We start from the raw sequence: 19890 nt of genomic DNA, 5'->3' as shown, positions 1-19890 counted from the left end.
CGCTTGGCCTATTACCTCTATTAACCTTTTTATATAAGCAGAGATTTCACATCACACATGTACACACACACACCAGATTTACCCTCAGCATAGCCACCACTTCTTATGGAACTTCCACCATTTCCCCTATACATGCTGTCAGAAAGTGGTAGCAGCATAACATTTTCTTGTCTGATTTTTAAAATGCACCTTTTCTACCATGTCTATTAAGAACACTATAATTGTTTCCTTGCCCTTGTCATCTTGCATTTCTTCTTCTGTAAGTGTGTCTGAGACTTCTTTGTTTGGGCTGATAGTTAATTAGTGAGTCAGTAGCCCACAAGCATGCTGACTGGAGCCAGACATGATCCGCAAGCTTCACTGACCACCTGTTCCAAAATGATTCCAGTGGGGGCATTCAGATCAGAAGTTGCATTATGGCAAGTTCTGGCTTAATTTAGCACACATTCTACAAGATCTCAGGCCTGCTGTATTTTATTCAACTTGGTTTACAGCAGATCTGGTTCTCAGGGAGAAGACAGCCCAGGTAGCATCTGCAGAGTTGCCTTTGGCGTGGGCAAAGGAACAGTGATATGTTTGTAGCCTTGCATGTGCACAGAGGTGTAGTGGAGCCAGGGCTCATGAGGGTGCAGTGCTGGAACATTTTTTATTAGCGGGGCATTGGCTTCTTAGGCCACCCTGCTCAGACTTCCCTGCTCCCTCTGATCCTAGCTGCTTTCCTCAAAGTTGCTGCGGAGAATAATTTTTCTCAGCAACAGTATATTATTCCCTGTTGTAATGCAAAATATTTTGGTGCGACTTGCTCCGGAATGGGGCAGTAAGACTATCTGCTTAACAACACACCCTCTCCAAGGGGAGAGGAAAACAGCTAAGACTGGTTTGTTGAGATGGATCAGCACAACCACTTACATATTTGGACTTTCTTCAGGGCTGTAGCTGTGTGGACTATCATGATGAATGTCAACACTTCAACATTTTCTGCCACATTGCTGTTGCCATGTCATTCCAAGAGAAGTTCAAAGGGAGATTTTCTCAATATAGTCAGTAAGCTGCATGTGTCGTGGAACCAATTCAGCACAAGTAGAATGAACCAGATGAGAACAACAACCCAGAGTCTATCACTTCAGGGAACTGGGATTGGGAATTGGCTCTGCAAGAACTTGCTATGATATGCTAGTCATGAAGTCGTGTCTGACCCATTGTGACCCCATGGACAACATTCCTCCAGGCTCTCCTATCCTCCACCATCCCCCAGAGTCCACCTAAGCTCACACCAACTGCTTCAGTGACTCCATCTAGCCACCTCATCCTCTGCTGCCCCCTTCTTCTTTTCCCGTCAATTGTTCCCAGCATTAGGCTCTTCTCCAGGGAGTCCTTCCTTCTCATTTGGTGGCCAAAGTAGTTGAGTTTCATCTTTAGTATCTGGCCTTCTGAAGAGTAGTCAGGGTTGATCTCCTCTGACTGGTCTGATTTCCTTGCAGTCCAAGGGTCTCACAGGAGTCTCCTCCAGCACCACAATTCAAAGGCCTCAATTAAAGGCTCAGCCTTCCTTATGGTCCAGCTTTCACATCCATACATTCAGGATTGCTTAAAGGTTGCCTGCAAGATTGGACAAGCCACGGGTCAGAACTGACATAAGTCTCATTGATTTCAGTGGGCCTGATCTAAGGATGACTAAGTGTAAATCCAACCTATTTGACTCTTGGATTTTTCATGTTCAGCTTCTCAACTGTTCTTTATAAACTTGAAATAGCAAAGAAAGGTAAAACACTGAAACAGAACCATCCAGCAGTGAGGATTTACATTGTTATGCCTAACAATTTCTTGGTTAATAGACCATAATGCTAGCTGATGCTTCCCTGATAAAAGTATACAATAATTTTGTTTATTCTTATACTGCCCAATAGTCAAGGCTATCTGGGCAGTTAACAAAAGTTAAAAATAAAATAAATGTTAGATTATTATCTGGAGATCTCCCCTGAGTTTTGGCCATCTAGAGTTAGGAAGTGAGCTCTTTCTGCTAAGGAGAGGGGCTGATGTAAGATATGCTGGCAGCAGTTTGGCAATTTTTGGAACAGATTTTTGAAACAAGAGAGGTGTGTGTGTGTGTGTGTGTGTGTGTGTCAGCACCTGGTCCTCCAGCATTTAGCATGGATATCTGAAATGAGCAGCCCAAAAAGGTAAGAGGAACCCTTGCTGAACTAGACCAAGGGGATATGTAGTCCAGCTTTTCATTCATACCATGGCCAACCTATGCTCAAGCACTTCCTCATGGAACCCTCTGTGACTAGGAATCCCAATCATATGGAGCACCTATCTGTGAACAGCTACTTCTGCATATGCCACTTTTTTCAAATGTCCATAATCAACGGGTGAACACAGAACAGTGTGGCCAGTGGTAGATCCCTGCTCACTCTTATTCATGCCATTTGCACTGTTAACAGAGCATGAAACTAACAGGTAACTTTTAAACAAATCAAACAAACACAGTAGGTATCCAAAATGGGCTCACTCTGAACTGTTAGGTTGGGCATAGCCCTAGTGAATCAGAATGCTCATTAAGACCACTGAACCACATCAGCTGGAAAATCCCATGGAGACATCAGGAAGCGATCTTGATACAAAAGCCCCCTGGTGGTGGGCCATCTTCTGTGTAAATGTCATCACTATCTTAAGTCTAATCAGTGCCAAACTACACGGGACTTCAACATGTGTGTTGAACTGGGCACTCTTAACTTGGAGGAAAAGCAACTCCATGGTCTTGATCTAGGGAATGCTGCTGTGCTGGATGAGACTCTAAGCCAGATTTCTTTTAAGAATGGCTGCCTTCTGTTTTTTCACCCTCAAAATGAAACAGTAAATTTGAAGGCAAATAGTCAAGAACAGAAAACCAAACTGAGTGTATGATCTGTCCAATGTAGGTGTTCATCTTGAAAGGAACCCAGTTCCTGTGAGAACCTTTTTTCACAGAGCCTGAATGACTAGAACAAATTAAGGATGACTAAGTATAGTCAGTAGTCTGGTTTTTGCTTTAACATGACCTAATCTGCAAAGAGAGAGAGAAACCCCCAATCCCCAGAAATAATAATTCATCCAAAAAGAACTATTCTCCATTGGTGAGTCATAATGGAATTCAGTGCTGTGATGTTTCAATTATAAAATCTGATGAGGGAGATATTTGTCAGTCTGAGAAAACATATGGTAAAACTGAGGCTGGACATCAATTCCTTTTTATTTTCCCAGGCAGAAAGTTTAGAAAATACCTCATAAAGGATTTTCCCAAATTGTCCAGCCTATGATTCAGTGAAGATTCTCAGCCTGGTGCTCAGAACCCTCAGTGAGAGCCTGTGTCATCTTAGTTCTGCACAAAACACAAAAAAGAAAAAAGAGCCATCGTCCCACTACAGCCAGCAAGGTCTGCTGAGATGGGCAACGTGGAAGTGGCAGAAGAAGGAGGGGTTTCCCTGTGATTCTCCTTTTAGGACAGAGAATGTGGCTCAATGGCAGAACTCCTGCTTTGCATGTAGAAGGTCCCAGTTTCACTCCCTCGCTCCTTAGGAAGGACTAGAAATATTCCTGACTGAAACCTGAAAGAGCTACTCCTAGTCACGTTCTGGCCTAGTATAAGGCATCTTCTAAGTGTCTGTGTTCCCTCATGTGATCCTCATTGTGGATGTGAACATCTGAATAGGGATTAATTCTGCTGAATCAAATAACTCTGGCCAGGGCAACGCATGATACAGTCGCCATGAGAATGTCACAAAAATTATCTGTGTATGGCATGTAACTCCTGCCCTGGCCAAAAATGCTTTTAATTGCAAGTATTTGCTTTCCTCCTCACCCCTTCAAATGTCTGCCAGTAAACTCCTGCTGCTTCTTCCTTCTCCCTGGCTCTCGATTAAGTCTCCAACATGACACCTCATTGGATTTAGGTGATTAGCTTTACCTAGAAGCCATTGGTTTAGAAATTCTCAGAAGGCTAAGTGGCAAGATTCCCCATCTCCCCACAACACAGACACACCAAATACAAATCAATAATATCAGTAAAACAGTGAGTAAAAATGTGGATGTCTTCAAGAGAAATCATACGTTCCATCTGTACAACTGTCTAACTTGGATAAATTGGATTTGGGATTAATCATTGTTCACTTATCCCAGTTCTATGCAAAAGCATTTCCATTAGTCCCATTGGGATTACAGCAGTGTAAGAAGTCAATTGGCAGTATGTATCATTTGTACATTTGTATTAGACCTATTCTACCATGACTAACTGGATAGCTTCATATTAAAGAGATGAAAACTTAGTCAGTGAGGAATTCAGCATAGCAGGCCTTTGGGAAATTACAGTATTGCACTTCGGGGGCTGAAGCAATTTTGAAACTTGAGTTGGTCAGACTTGGGGCAGGGAAAAGCCTTCTGGGCTTCTTATCTGTTAGCATTAATGAACTGTCAAGCACTTAGAAAGAAAACCAGGCATGCTGCCCTATGTATATATTCACATCTGCTTTACTGGGAAAATGAGCAACAAAACCTTACCAAGGGTTGAAGGAATGGGCAAAACGATTCAGTGTAGTTCTCAGGAAAAATGAAATTAAGTCACAGAAATGTTGTCATGAAAAAATGCAACATATCTGGGTCATTTTTGGTTTAGAAAAACAAGACATTTTTGCCAATCACTTACTGTTGCTCAGAAAGTATCCTTATGGCACTAAAATATTCCTATTCTTTCTTATAAGAAAATATTAGTGAATATTAGAAAATACCCTGTTCATGAACCCCCTCAACTTTAACAACTTTAGACAAGTCTCAAGCATACTATTTCTTGGTGTTGAGAAGGTGGTGCTTCTCCAGCCCCAGACAGGTCTGAGTGACACTGATTTTCTGGATGCATTTTGAACTGGCTTCACAATGGGGTACCTAGTCAAGACTACTTTGGTCACTCTGGTGGATGACTTATAACTCAGGATTGACAGGTGGAGTGTGTTCCTGTTGGTTCCTTCAGTAACCTTCAGTACTATCCATCATAGCATCCTTCTGGATCATCTAAGAAACCTGGGGATTGGGAACACTGCTTTGCAGTGGTTCTGTTCTTCTCAGGATTGTGATGCTTGAAAACAGTCATTCCTCTAAGAAGAAAAATGGGCAGCAGGTAACAATCTGAAATAAATAAGAACTGCACCATGTAGTTCTTATGCAAGCATCTTTAACTGCAAGTTAACATCTTTCTATAGTGTGGAGAAAGGAAAGAGGCTCAAATTTGATCAGTCTGCTTCAGCTACACTGACCAATTAGGGCTACTAGTTCCTATAAATAAGTACTTTATCAGCACCATTTGACAAGCATGAATTTACTCAAGATAATTAACAGCTGGGAACTGCTGCATTCTCTGCATTAGGTAAAATGCCTCCTTAGTTAAAACCTATCTATCCCATGAAGGGTTTGGTACAGACTTCTATTTTACTGGCCCTTCAACAACTAATCCCAAGTTATATAGGTACTGAGCCACAACACATGTAGGCCTAAAGTGAGGATTGGCCATGTGTGATGCCCCACCCTGAAGGATTTTTTGCCCCCTGGTATTTCAAAAACCATTTAGCACATTAAACAGGAAGAACTGTGAAGGGACTTGTAAGCATGCTCAGCTGAATATACTTACACAGCTTCAATGTTTGGAGTTTTTGATTGTGGAGTGGAACATGCTCATGGGTACCTATAGAGATGTTTGTGTTCAGTGTTGAGTATCTTATCACCAAGGTTAAAGTTTTGGGTCTTTATGATAGGCTGAAGTATTTAAACTAGCCAGGGACAATGTGCCCCCACCCCAGATGCTTTGGTTTGTAATTCCCCTCAGTCCTAGTTTACATACCCAATGGTGAGAGCTAATTTTTAAGTATTTTTTTCTTTGTATACAAACTATAATAGAAACCCCAGAAAAACAGTACCTTTTGGTCTGAGCCAAGGTATACTGTGAAATGACAGAGGTAGGAATGGGAAATGAAATTACTGGCATGGTTGTTCATTAAGTGTTATGGTTATGAAGAGAAATTGGTAGTTGGAAGGGAAACTATCTTAAAAGACATTCTAGATCCATCTTTAACCACTTTGCACTGGTCTTAAATGCAAATAGGCCAACAATGAATTGATAGATGGTTCAATTTTTCTCTTTTTTTCTCTACAAAGCTAAATAAGCTAGGAAGATACAAGATGTACTTGCTTTTTGTTAAGGACAACTGGAAATTTAAAAAGGAATGGTCAGCTTTGTGGGCAAAAATCTTAGGACAAAAATACACATTATGCTATCTTTCTTTGATTAGGACTCTTAATCTAATTCTCTCTTTCTCTCTGAGCTTTGGAAGACCATTTTGACTGGGGCCATGGCAAAGAGGGAGTAGAATGCTGCTCTCAATCTAAATTATTCACAGTTGATATGAGTTGTGGAGGGAAATGTATTGTTCTGTGCTGTCAAGTCATCTCTGACTTATGGAGAACCTATGAATGAAAGCCCTCCAAAATGTCCTATCCATGACAGCCCTGCTCCACTTTTCTAAATTAAAGGCTGTGACTTCCTTTATGGAGTCAGTCCATCTCATATTTTGTCTTCCTTTTCTTCTTTTGCCTTTAATGTTCCCTAGCATGCTTGTCTTCTTCAGGAAGTTTTGCCTTCTTGTGATGTGGCCAAGGTATGACAGTCTATTTTGTCATTTTTGCTTCTGGGTAAATCTCTGGCTTGATTTGATCTAGGACCGATTTGTCTGTCTGTCTGTCCAGGCATTTTGCAAATCCCTACTCCAGCACCATTGTTCAAACATATCAATTTTCCTCCTATGAACTTTCTTCACTGTCCAGCTTTCACACTGATATATAGTGATTGGGTACAATATTGTGGATGATCATGGCCTTGTTTTCCAGTGAAACATCCTATGATTGTGACCTTTTCTATTTCTTGAAAGTATATGGTCACAAGAACTGTCACTTTGGGGGTTAATTTAAAGGCAGAAACTTTAGGCATTGAACATTAAATGAGGAAACATTAATACACATCCCATGTTGCAGTCCTGATCCAAATGGACTTCCCTGCAGTTGTCTTTCAAAAAACACATTTATGGTAAAAACTACAATGTAACGTGTTGTTTGCCCTTTGAGAAATTGCACTTAAGATAATAAACTTCCAAATTAATGATGAACAAACTCATATGCATTGAATTCAATATTTTCTTGGATAATAACAAACTCACCCATCTAAACAAGGATGACGGAGACCTCTTAAAACAAACACTCCTTTCTTATGAATGAGTTTTTGTGCATGTACAACTTGGGAGCTGTAATTTGGAAATGCACAGAGCATCCAGATATCCTGTGTCATCATATGTTGACAGATTGTTTTTGTGAGGCCTCTCATAGAAACACTTTCCCACCAGCTGCGGTAAACAGAGCACGAAATAAAAGAAAACCTTCTACAAATAATGATGACCCAAATCTGACCCAATAAGAGTTAGAGAGTCCTTCTCCTTCTGTGTTTGTGTGTGCTGAGTACCTGTATGACTACCTGAAAAGGGAACTGACTATGTGTGGAATTGAAATGGAGAAAAGGGATATGTATTCATCTACCTGGTTGTTTCTTCAAACATGACGGGTCAGGAATTAAGTGACATCATCACTGCTTACTGGGAGAAAAGCAAGCTTTTCAGCACATGCAAAAAAATTTGTGTTGTGTAGAGCATGTGCATGTTCAGAAGCTCACAATCAATGTTGAACTTAGCAGTGCATTTGCAAAATGCCAGTCCAGGCTGATAAAAAGTGAATATTACAATGAAGTTCAACCAATGCACCAGCTGATCCTAAGGGCTGAATTTTATACAGTTCCTCCTAAAAGCCCAGGAAGACAGGCATAACTGAACTTTTTCTGGCAGGCAATTCCATATTCTTGGGGCCCAGTGCTAGATATTTTGCTACCTGAAGCAGAACCAAATGGCCATCCCCACACCTGGCCACAGCCACATATGGCCAGTGCTTTAAAAAGGTTCGGCTACACCATTCAAATGCCAATTTCTGCCTATCTTTCATGAAGAAATGGGAACTATTACAAAGACCCTGATTCTCCTCATGTATGAGTGTTCACAATTAGGTCTATTTGATTCCATTTTCATACAGATTTTAAAGAAAAAATCCTCACTGTTCAGTTGAAATGGCAATTGAATTAAAAAACAGAAAAAAGATAACAACAAAACAATTACAAGGTAGCTTCAGGGTTTCCCTTTCTTTTTTCTTTCTTCCATCAAGCTGCTTCAACTAGCTAGAAAGTGAAACGTGGGCATTTCCCAAGAATTTTTTACCTGTCCAACAGGTGCCACATTTTCTAGTTGCTGCTGGAGCTTGAACCTGTAAAAATTAAAGGCTCCCCTCCCATGAAAGGCAGCTCTCAGACCATCCATAAACTAAGTGGCTAGTCCATGTTGTTCATAAACTATAGCCTAATTTTCAGAGCTAAGGTCTGAGTTGAACTCTGAAAGGCTAAATTGGCTATGCTTGCTCCATTTGCGGCAGAACAAAGTTCTCCCCAAACTTTACCGTCTGTTTGAGAAGTCTCAGCGGGCATTGACAATGGCAATGAGTGGATTTTACTTTCAAAGGAATGTTTTTAGGGTGAAGGTGACATATATTTACTTCCACCTATGTAAGTAACCATGCAAGTAACCTGTACAAGCAACAGCTCTTCTTTCGATTGGCTTTCATACCTCAGCTGTTTATATAAAACAGAAACCAAAGGAAAATGAAACGGATTCTGTGAGTACCACCCTCCGGCAAAGGCACTGTAAGAAGATATATTTAGCACATAAAAAGCTTTGAAGCCCAAATATTTGTCAAGGGGGAAGGTTGTCTTCCATGAATGAAATGGATGGCTCGTTCAACATAGCACACGTTCTGTCTTCTTTCGAGTTTAGACATGACATTGCCTGAGGTCTTCTTAAGTAATAATTGGACCACACAGTCTCCTGTCAGCCCAGTATTTGCTGTCAATACAATGCAGAGGAGGGCAAAACTTTGCTGGTGTTTTTGTTTTATTCTATTTAAATTGGCAGTCATATGAATTTGGCCACTGTGCCAGAACACCCAAGAACATTATCTTTTTCTTTGGCATGACCTCCTACACACAAAACACAGGCACATTCTTTGTCTCTCCCTCCCTTCCTATGCACTAACCTGGGATAAAATCTATCCCCACCTAAAGAGAACAATTCCAAGCAGAACCCTCTGTGGCAAATCTAACCCACCTGCATCTCCCAGATTGCCACACCCCTTCCCATGACCCTACTACTTTCTCCCAACCACTGATCCTGTCATGTTTTCCCAAGTGCTGAGCTGATTCCCCCCTTCCCATTCTAAAAAACTGAGATGCCTCTCCTAATCCTTAGTTACTGCCAGGAAGAGCTTCATAATGCTGGTATTTTTATAGTGTTGCCTTTGCCCCTGCCCCATTTCCCATGGCCCTGTTCACCACTCAGGTTGGCCTCTGAGAGCTTCCTTGAAGTAGAAATTGGTGCTCAGTGCAAAGGGGGTTTAACACTCCTATTCCATGGAGATGACATAGGACAAAACCCCAAATTGCCATGTCTAAACCCTACACTTCACTGGCATTGCCAAGAAATATGCATCTAAGAACTGTTTAGAAATGGCATTGGGTTCATAATCCCTCATCCTAACACACTCACTTATGCAACAGGTGTAGTATCCTTCCTATTGGCCATGCCGTCTGCATGCTGATGCCAGAGCTTGCCAGGCTGTCTGCCAGCTTGCACACTCAGCATCAATGTGAAAAAGCTGTGCATGTTCAGAAGAGATTCCTGCTCCAGTACAGATGCTTGGCCCAATAAATCTGGCCCCTTCACACCAATGCCAAATGCTTGTTACTAATGGACATGTTTCCACATTGGAGTTGGCTAGTTGGCAATAATGCATTTGTGATGTGTGTGGAGGCTTCTAAGAATGCCACCTCCTCCCCGCCCCCCCCCCAAAAAAAATATGGAGAGATTTCAGAATGGGACAGGAACTGATTTAGCTGTCCAACCTTATGTAATGGAATACTTTGGTCTTTGTATATTTTGGTCTTTGGTTTTTAAAAAATCCTATGGATCTATGGCAACTATCTGTGTCCTCTAGGCATGGTGCAACCAACGTTAAGCAACTTTTGACCTTCATGGATTTCAGTGGCAGAGATTTAAGGAAAACTTTAGTGGGACATTATTTTTACAGAACTTACAGAAAGTATCCTCATCCTTGAATGAACACCGTAACATGAAGAAGGGGCTTGAGAGCATCAAAGAAGCCAAAAGCAAAGGAGGCCAGACTCTCTCCCTAGGCTGGTCTCCTTGCAGGATCACCCAGTGTGGAATGGTCAAACTGTTTAGAGATTGCATAGGATTCAGAATAACAGACCAGGGCACATTCACCCTCTTTAGAAGTAATGGTCACATCAGTAGAAAGAGAATGGATATCTCTAATGGCAGTGGGGATGGAGAAATTCCTGAAGGGCAGCTACTGAGCAGCAGGGGTAGTTGAAGGCAACACTAGTGGAGGATCCTTCACAGACAACAACATGGAGAAGACGCTCAGAAAGGACAGAATATGGAAAAACAGAATGGATTCCTACAGGCAAAGACATCAGACAAGGGGTATTTTATCTCCCTATCCGTTCAATCTGTACACAGAATATATCGTAAGGAAACCTGGATTAGGATCAGAAGGAGTGAAAACTGCTGAAAATTGTTGGTAGAGAGATCAGTAATCTAAGGTATGCAGATGATACCATATTAATGGCATAAAGTACCAATGAACTGAAATGACTCCTGATGAAACTGAAGAAAGAAAGAAAGAAAAAAAAAAGAAAAGCAGGTCTACAGCTAACGTTAAGAAAACAAAAATCATGACTACAGAAGAATCATCCAACTTTAATGTCAACACTGAAGAAATTGAAATTGTGAAAGATTTTGCATGCTTTGGCTCAATCATCATCTCAACATAGAGTACAGCCAAGAAATTCAAAGACAACTAAGACTTGGAAAATGAATGAACTAAAAAAGATCATCAAGTGTAAGGATGCTTCACTGGAAACTAAAGCCAAGAACATTCACATTATCGTATTCCTTATTATTACGTAAAGTTGGATTCTAGAACAAATCAAGTCAGAACTTGCCCTGGAAACAAAAATGACAAAACTGAAGCTGTCCTACATTATGAGAAGGTAAAATTCACTGCAGAATACACTCATGCTAAGGCAAGTTGAAGGAAGAGGAAGAAGAAGAAGATCAATATGAGATGGCTTGATTGTGCAAAGGAATTTACAGCTTTGAGTTTATAAAAGCTGGAGGACATTGATAGGAACAGTATAAGTTGGTGGTACCTTGACAATACATAACAACTAATTGAAAGTACTGAAGCCCTTCATCATCTCACTGGCATCCTACCCAGGTAGGGAAGAAATTTATTGACAAGTGCATTTAACTGAAGTTCACATTTAACACAATAGGAATACAATTCTTTGGAGGAAGTTTTTTCCTGTGAAAACCAAACTTAGGGTCCAAACTTAGACTGATGGCAGCAAAGACTATGACCTTCTGAGTAGTGGCACTCCTGTTATAATACTCACTCCCCAGTGAATGTGTAGGCATGCTTTGGCCATTTTTAGAAAAAGTTAAGGGCATTTCTGTTTCAACATGCTCATGGAGAATTGTGTAAAAGTTCTACTTCACCATTGTATGAAATGGTTAGTTGTTTTATGCTGTTGTGTTCTTTTAAAACAGTGTTTTCTTTTGAGGATAACAAATTATAACCTGTTGAGTTAATTGTTTTATTATGCTGGGAGTAGCCCTGAAACAACCTTGGAGGCATGTGACATGGCCAAATTCCTAAAGTAAACATAGAAATGAATGAGTGAATAAATGCATATTCATTTAAAATGTTTGGGATCTTTGTAAATGCATATTCATTTACAATGTTTGGGATCTTTGTATATGAAGTTCTGAAAGGGCTTTCAGTCTTCTCCCCATCCCTGCTTTTTTCCCACATCGTGAACATCAATAGGGGATCATTCAGAATAGGTTTTTTCTTCTGAACAGTCTTATTATGAATGAGCCCCCTGGGCTTATGCCTGCAGCACACTTTTAGTTTAACACTGCCACTAACAAGTGAATACTAATATTGCTGCCAGGGGGCACTGGCAGCAGTTTGTCAGCATCTGGAATAGAACTAACTGGCCCACTCCTGTTTCCCCTTTATATGCACAACGAACAGGGGTGGGTTGCAGCAGGAGTTCTGAATAGGCTCAATGTCTGTCACGCATCATGCTGGAAGAAGCAGGGGCAAATCGGAAAATATATACATACAAAGGAAGGATACTGGCTGAAACGTAAGGTGACACATTTGTGTCTCCAAGGGCAATATCCAATGGACGTTGCACAAGCAGTGTCATTCCACTGCAGACCCACCGTTAGTACAATGGACATTTAACAATTCCTGTAAGAAATGTCACAAAGAAGCAGAAATAGTTATTTCTAGGTCTGATGGGGCAATGGGGCTCTTTTAAGTAAGCTCCGCTGACTGGCTTGTTCCAGAAATTAACATTTTCCCCTTATTTCTTGTTGCTCCAGGAAGTATTAAATCTCCTTTTCAAAAGCGTTGTCTCATTTAATATTGCCCAAATGCAATCATTTTTTAATGGCAGGAGGAAAACACCAACATTTCATTAATTTATCTATTGCTCAGGGATCATTTTAAAAAATGTGGGATCAGTTCTTGCTACACATTTCCAGTCAACAAAAAGATATTCTTCATACTTGGTAAATGGAGTTCCTACTTGCTGTAGTTCCCTCCTGAAATGGCTTTCTGGGTGCCTCCAACCCATGTCTGTACATGCCAGGCATGCCCTCTATTGCATTGCATGACCAGAGAAGCCACATTGCGAAGCTTTCCAAAAGTATGACGTACTTTATTGACTGACCCTAATTTGCTCCCTTGCAATGTGTTGTGGCAGTAAATTATTCCGTTGTTCTTATGTCGAAAGGATTACATAACAATGAGTTGAGCTCTAGTGCATCAATTACATTATTCTAAATTAATATCTATGGTTACAAGCCACAGCCCACTCAATGCAGAACATCAGACGATCTTTTCCTATGACATCCCTGGCATAAGTATGCTGTGGTTCCCAGCCAAACGTGTACCTTTACACTAGTCTCAAACTGACTGAGACAGAAGCCGCTTTCAGCCTTGGGCATGTGAAAATGCCCTAAGGATGTAAGCTGGAACTAGGCAAAGAAATCCCCACTTCAAATCTCATTTCTGGCATGAAATCACAAGGAGACCAATGGCAAACACCCATCCTCTCAGTCTCATCCTCCCATCTCTAACCTGGGAGTGAAAAATAATGCTAGCCTTCCTCACAGACTGTTTTTGTGCTTACCCAGATAATTGATGCGGTAGAACTGGAACACTTGAGTATGTTATATAGTCATGCCACCATTCTGTTCCCAGAATTATCTGCTTCTTGTTCTGCCCCAGGCAGCAGATAATTGTGTGTGGGGTGGAGGAGGAGGGGAAGCTGCCCCAGCCAGTCTTCCAGACTCCCACATTTCATTCATTCATTCATTCATTCATTCATTCATTCACATTTTTATACACTTTTATACACACATGAACCACATGGCTCTCTGCATTGGATCAGGCTGTATCAGGAGTAAGCAATTTGGCACCTGTGGGCAACAAGGTACATCTCAGACATTTTTGCCAAGGTGCCATGCCTCTTCCATTTTTTAAATTTATGCATTTTCTTACAGGCAGCTAAGATAGTTAAGACATGGGTTTTTGACTGTGTTGGGGCTCAGGCCCCACCTCTATCTTTTGGGCAGATTATTTGTCCTTTGCCAAGGCAGCCATGTTCATGTGGTGCCCATAAAATGATGCCCAGGATATTTTCTCAGACTGGCAATTATGCCATGGCCTAAACAGTTAATTATCCCTGGACCTACATATATACTTCTTTATGAGTACATGCAATGAAAACAATGGGGTACAATGAAGAATAAGAAGATGCATGAGCTCATAGATATTCTATACCATATGACAAGTATTTACCTCTTGACCTACTGCTGTTCTTTTACTATTTGAGGTCCATATCTTTGCTGTGGCTGGTATAGTAGTGTGAATAATGTTTTCTCAGCCTACTAGTCTAATATAAAACATTCCTTTAAAGTCTCTTCAGGGGTGTTATGCAGTTTGACATGAAGGCAGGAGACCGTCTAATGCTGTGCCCCAGGTAATGTAATATTTCAGGCTGGTCCTGTCCCTCCATTAGAAGAAGCTCCTTCCATTCGTGATCCAGGCCATTGGCTGCAGACTGGTTGTTAGTACAGAACTATATTAAAGAGTGCACCAAATTCCATACAGCCAGTGCTTGCCACATCTCATTCACAGTTGTTCCAAAGTACTGTGAATGATGTAGAATTTTAAATGCAGTTTTAGCTTTTGCAAATTCTTTAGATCAAGATGCATTTCCATTTGATGAAGTATACTGAATATCGACATTAAGAATTTAGTAAAGTGTGCTGAATTGTATGATTAATTCTCATTACAATTGCACCAGCAATAAATGCTAGTTTGCGTCAAGAATAGCATGCATATATGCTTTACTTACACTGTATGTGAAAGCTACATTGATAACCTTTACTACACAAATATCTAAGCAATGTTAGCACATCACTAACTTACTTTATTACACATGAGATTACTTTAAAAGCCCTTTAACTTATCCTATAACACTGATTTCTAAATAGCCAGATCATTTAATAGCATCAATATGACAGCAGCCTTGCACTGGGTCTATATCCAATAGCTAAGTCTTTGTGATGCTGGAATTGATTAGTTTATAATGGAAAACAATAAACAATACAAATTAAGGAGATAAACTTAGATCTGGAAGTGGTATCCTTTCATTGCTGAGATATGATTCCCACGGCACTTTGCAACCTTAGGAAGAAGACAGGCCTCTGCTACAAAGAGTTTACAGTCTTCTGTGTGTGTGTGCGTGTGTGTGTAAGAGAGAGAGAGAGAGAGAGAGAGAGAGAGAGAGAGAGAGAGAGAGAGAGAGAGAGAGAGAGAGAGAGAGAGATGGTAGAACAAGCAGACATAGCAAGGGATTAATTTTTCATTTCTTGCCTGCCAGTTTCACTGCTGCTGTTTCTCCTGTTATTTTTATTGTTGTTATTACAGCTATAGCCCACTTTTTTTGGGAAAGGAATCCAAAGTGGCTTACGAGATCCTCCGCCTCCTGTCCATTTTATCATCACAACAGCCCTGTGAGGTAGGTCAGGTTGAACATCAGTGACTGGCTCAAAGCCACTTGATGAATCTTCTGGCTTGAAGGAAGAGATAAAACCTGGCTCTCTTGAGTCCTAGTCCACCACTAACCATTATGCCACCTTGTTACTGTCATGAGAGGAGTCTTTTTGGGGTGGGGAGAGGAAGCAACCAATGTGCCTTTTGATTGATCCTGTTTTAGTCTGAACTGCAAGCAGCCTTGATGGTAGAAAGGTAGGTATTGCCTGTAGTGTCAGAAACTGCATGCCTCTGAACACGAGGGAGGGAGGGCCATGGCACACACGCCCTGCTTGTGGCTTCTCACAGGCATCTGGTTGGTTATTCTAGGAAAGGGATGCGTGACTTGATCCAGCTGGGTTTTTCTTATGTTCTTAACCACTGCAAATTACTTACATGGAAAAACTAGGCTGCCTATGAAAAATAAATTTACAATAGCAGTGGCACCACACAAGTAGGGTGGCCAAAACCATCAACTCCACCCCAAATGAGAGAGAACAAAAAACTTTGCACATTTAGAAATAATTGTTATGATTTAAATGGAAATTCAGTGCATCTTACTATTCGGAGGAAGACAATGACCAGGTGATATATGCATCTGCCTCTTCTGTCTGCTATGTGGGTGCTACCTGTCAATAGACAACTGTTCCATTTTTTTTTAATCTTTAAACCAGAATTGGAGGAAACAGCTCTTCAGACAGATGACACATGGGCTCCCTTATGCATAGACAGAAAGGGAAGGGGAAATCAGTGTATAAAGAGACAACAAAGAAGAGCTATTTAAGGGGAAGTTATATACTCCTTATGTAATATTTACAGATTTACTCAATACCTTCACTTAATCAAAACAAAACAATGTAGCTGGTTTGATCCTTCCAGATCATGAGCAACCCCAAACTATGAACAAAGCAATATCAAGTTGACTAACAAAGATGGTGGTAGATGCTTCCTCGGAGATTCATGCATTTGTGATTTTGAATGAAAGGACTTGGGGGAGAATCAGGTTTGGGAAGCAGATATGATGATGTCACAGGTGCTAGCATTGTGATTGCCAAGGATCAGAATGGCTTGCACCAGCCTCGGTGTCTCCTTTAAACCAGCAGTGCCACAAAAAATGTAGGAAACTTTGGTGCATCATGTAGTGATTGGAGTGGGTGCAAATCTTTCATTGGATCCTAGAAAACCTTTACTTTTTTATTAGAAGAGTCTTGGAGCCTAACCGTATTTAGAAGCATGAGTGAAATCATAACAGCAAAGTACAGGAAAAATGCATGAAGGAAAAATAACTGCTTACAAGGAGAAAGAACAGGTTTGATAAATTACACGGAAACAGTAAATTAGGCAAAATTCCATTGGACGGCCTACAAAGCTTTTTTTTCTGAATAGTCCCGTCTGCAGTTGCTGACTCTGAACAAGTGGTTGCCAATAAATCCAAACTCTGCAGGATAACCACTTGGGGCCAATTTTTCAGTATTTTTTCCACTGCAGTTTACATAATTTTACTGTTGTCATCTATCAACATCTCTCACAGGGTAAATGTTGTAATTTTTCTGTTGTGTAGTTCCTTCTACAGGTTTCAGCAACAGAAACGTCATGCAAGATCAGACCACAGAGCCATCTAATCCAACAGCCATCTAGTTCCCAGAGTAGCTCATGGGAAGCCCTCAAAAGCACGGTTCCAGTCATGTTCCCAGCAACTGGTGGTCACAGGCATATTGCCTCTGATACTGGAGGTGGCATATAGTTACTACAAAAAGTAGCTACCGGTAGCCTTCTCTTGCAGGAATCTATGCAAACCCTTTTTAAAGCCTCTCAATTTGGTGGCTAGTACTACCTCTTTTGAAAGTGTATTCCATAGTCTACTGTATGCTGGGTAAAGAACTACTTCTTTTTATCTGTCCTTGAATGTTTCACCATTGAATGGCCCATTCTATTTCACAGGGTTCTGTTATAATGAGTGAGGGAAAAAAACTTCTCTCTATTCCCTTTCTCCATGCCATACTTAATTTTATAATCTTCTAACATGCACCCCTTTCTTGCTTTCTTTTGCTAAGCTTAAAAAGACCCAACATCTTTCAGGTGGTCTCTTGGCTACCACATGATATAGGTGATGATAAACTTTGGGGTGTGCAGGGAATGAACATAATTAGAAGATGAGACATAGCAAGCTGATGGAGGTGTGTGTTGGGCTGAAGTGACTTTGCCACTTGCTTGGCTTTGCCTTCTCCCATTTGCTTCTTGCTCACTCCTTCTGAATAAACGCACTTCCAAGGCAGACTACATACCTTTCTGTATATACAGTATTACTTGTGTAGAGTGATTGTGTGTCCTCCTGTACAAAGGGCTGTCCTCTTTAAGGAATCCTCAGTTTGAAAAGCTGCCTAGTCTGAGTCTGGTTGCAAGATAAAGAACATTCAGGAGGGAAAGCTTTGAGGTTGCCCATGAACAACACCTGGACCGCCAACTGAGCAGGCAGATACACTGGTCACCTGATTGCTCTGACAGTGGTGTATTTTTATTTAAATCCTAATGGACATAAATGCTATTTGGACATATATTCATATGTACAGACTATATGCAAGTTTGTGCCTTCTTTCTGTGTGCATGAAAGTGCTTTGGGAAGTTGAAGACAGATCAGGAAGCAGGGATTCAATCTGTGCTCCCCTTGAAGATACCGACTCACCGTAGGGGTGGACTCCTGGACTGGACCCTGGATCTGGAAACCCAGGTGCTGGCAATATTCAGGCGCGCCTTTGCACAACCAAGGCTGGTGTGCCAACTGCGCCCATTTCTAGAGATGTCTGATCTTGCTACAGTCATGCATCCTGCTTGGGGCTGTCTTTGAAAACTGCAGAAACTTCAATATTTTCAGTGGCCACATTTCTGTGGCCAAACAGCTTGCTATTTGGAGCACATGACTCCCCTTCTTTCCTCTGTTACAGCACTTTCCCTGGTTACTAGTCTGTTTCCAGACAGATTCAGACCTAAAAAGCCCCATATGCCTTGGGAGCAGGCTGCCTGAGAGACTGCTTTCCTCCACATAGGTCTGCCCATTTCTTAGGATGAGGCAGAGAGGCCTGCCCACAGTTATTGGCCTGTAAGTGAACCTATTAGGTTGGGAACTGATTTTATTTATTTCTTATTTTGTAATTGCTATTTTAGATTCTATTTTAATGCATTTTATGACTTGAGCCAATTTTAATTATGTCTGTAAACTATCTTGAGTGTTGTTTTCAAGCAAAAGATGGTGTAGCAAACAAATAAGTTATTTAATTGTAGAATACTGTCATTCTTCTCCTTTCTCCATCACACAGCAATCCCAATGCATTGAACCTGGCTTTCATTAAGCTGGAGTTCCCCATGGCATCTAAACAAGAAAACTCTGACTTGATGCTGTTTAATAAGGAGGGATAATAAGCCAGAATCTCATAATCCTCCACAGCCTCAAAGTTCAAGATGAATTGGCCTTAATATTGAAAAAGCTGAGAAACTGGGAAAAACTGAAATGCAGAACTTTATCCATCTCTGGTTCTAAGTATGCTATCAACTTCATGCATGAAACCTTATATCAACACATTCTTCAAATGCACAATAATCACTTTAAGGCATGGAGAACTGAAGAGGCCACCAATTTCAAAATCCAGTATCACCACCATACACACACAATATGTTTCCTGGAATGTGTGACAATGCATTATTCATCACATAGATATTGTGATTGTATCATATCTGTCTCCCTGCAGTATTATATTGCTTAATTGTTCTCAGCTTGGAAGGTGCTTTAAAATGTGGGGAAGATTTTACTGGACTCACAGGTCTTGTAAAAATAATTGGTCCTTTTCAAGCCTTGCTTCTGATCCAGCTGGAGGACTTGTTCCATTAGATCTGGGTTTACCTATATGGCTTGGATTAGCCAGACTGCTATAGGTATTTCCAAAAGAGTAGGAGAGAATTTCTAAGCATGGATATTTAATGTAAAATAGGATAATGTTCAAAATTGTTGGGCCAGACAGTGACATCCTATAATTTAAAAGTACATTTTATTTAAGCCTTCATCAGAATATCAAATACATGTATTTTGTTGCATGAAAGACACACATCAGGAAGTGTGAAGCAAATACAAAACACATTTCAAGTAAAATGAGAAGCTATAAAGATCTCCATATGTCCCCTTAATTAGTCTCATGCTTCCATAGTCCTTTGAATTAGTATTATTATTTGTCTCAGACCTGACTGAACGCTACTTTGCATGTACACTGAGATGAGGGCTGTGCCATGTTTCAATTGATTCCTGGTGCTTCTCCCTTTTATGTTTTACCTTCCAGAAAGAAACACAAATAATCTATTGCTAGAAAACACACTCCACTCAGTGCACGAGGATAAGGAGCAGGCGAATGCAGGGAAGGCTGAGCTACGGCCCTTACTGTCTGCAGTGACTCCTGCAGAAAGAGAGGGCTGCAGGAAAGCATGCTGCCCTCACCCTCTGCAGCTCACTCACTAAACCACCCAGCACAACCTGAATCA

The sequence above is a fragment of the Varanus komodoensis genome, unplaced genomic scaffold (genome assembly GCF_004798865.1).
Source record: "Varanus komodoensis strain SLA01 unplaced genomic scaffold, ASM479886v1 scaffold4, whole genome shotgun sequence".
Taxonomy (NCBI): Eukaryota; Metazoa; Chordata; class Lepidosauria; order Squamata; family Varanidae; genus Varanus; species Varanus komodoensis.
This window is presented reverse-complemented; position numbering follows the sequence as displayed.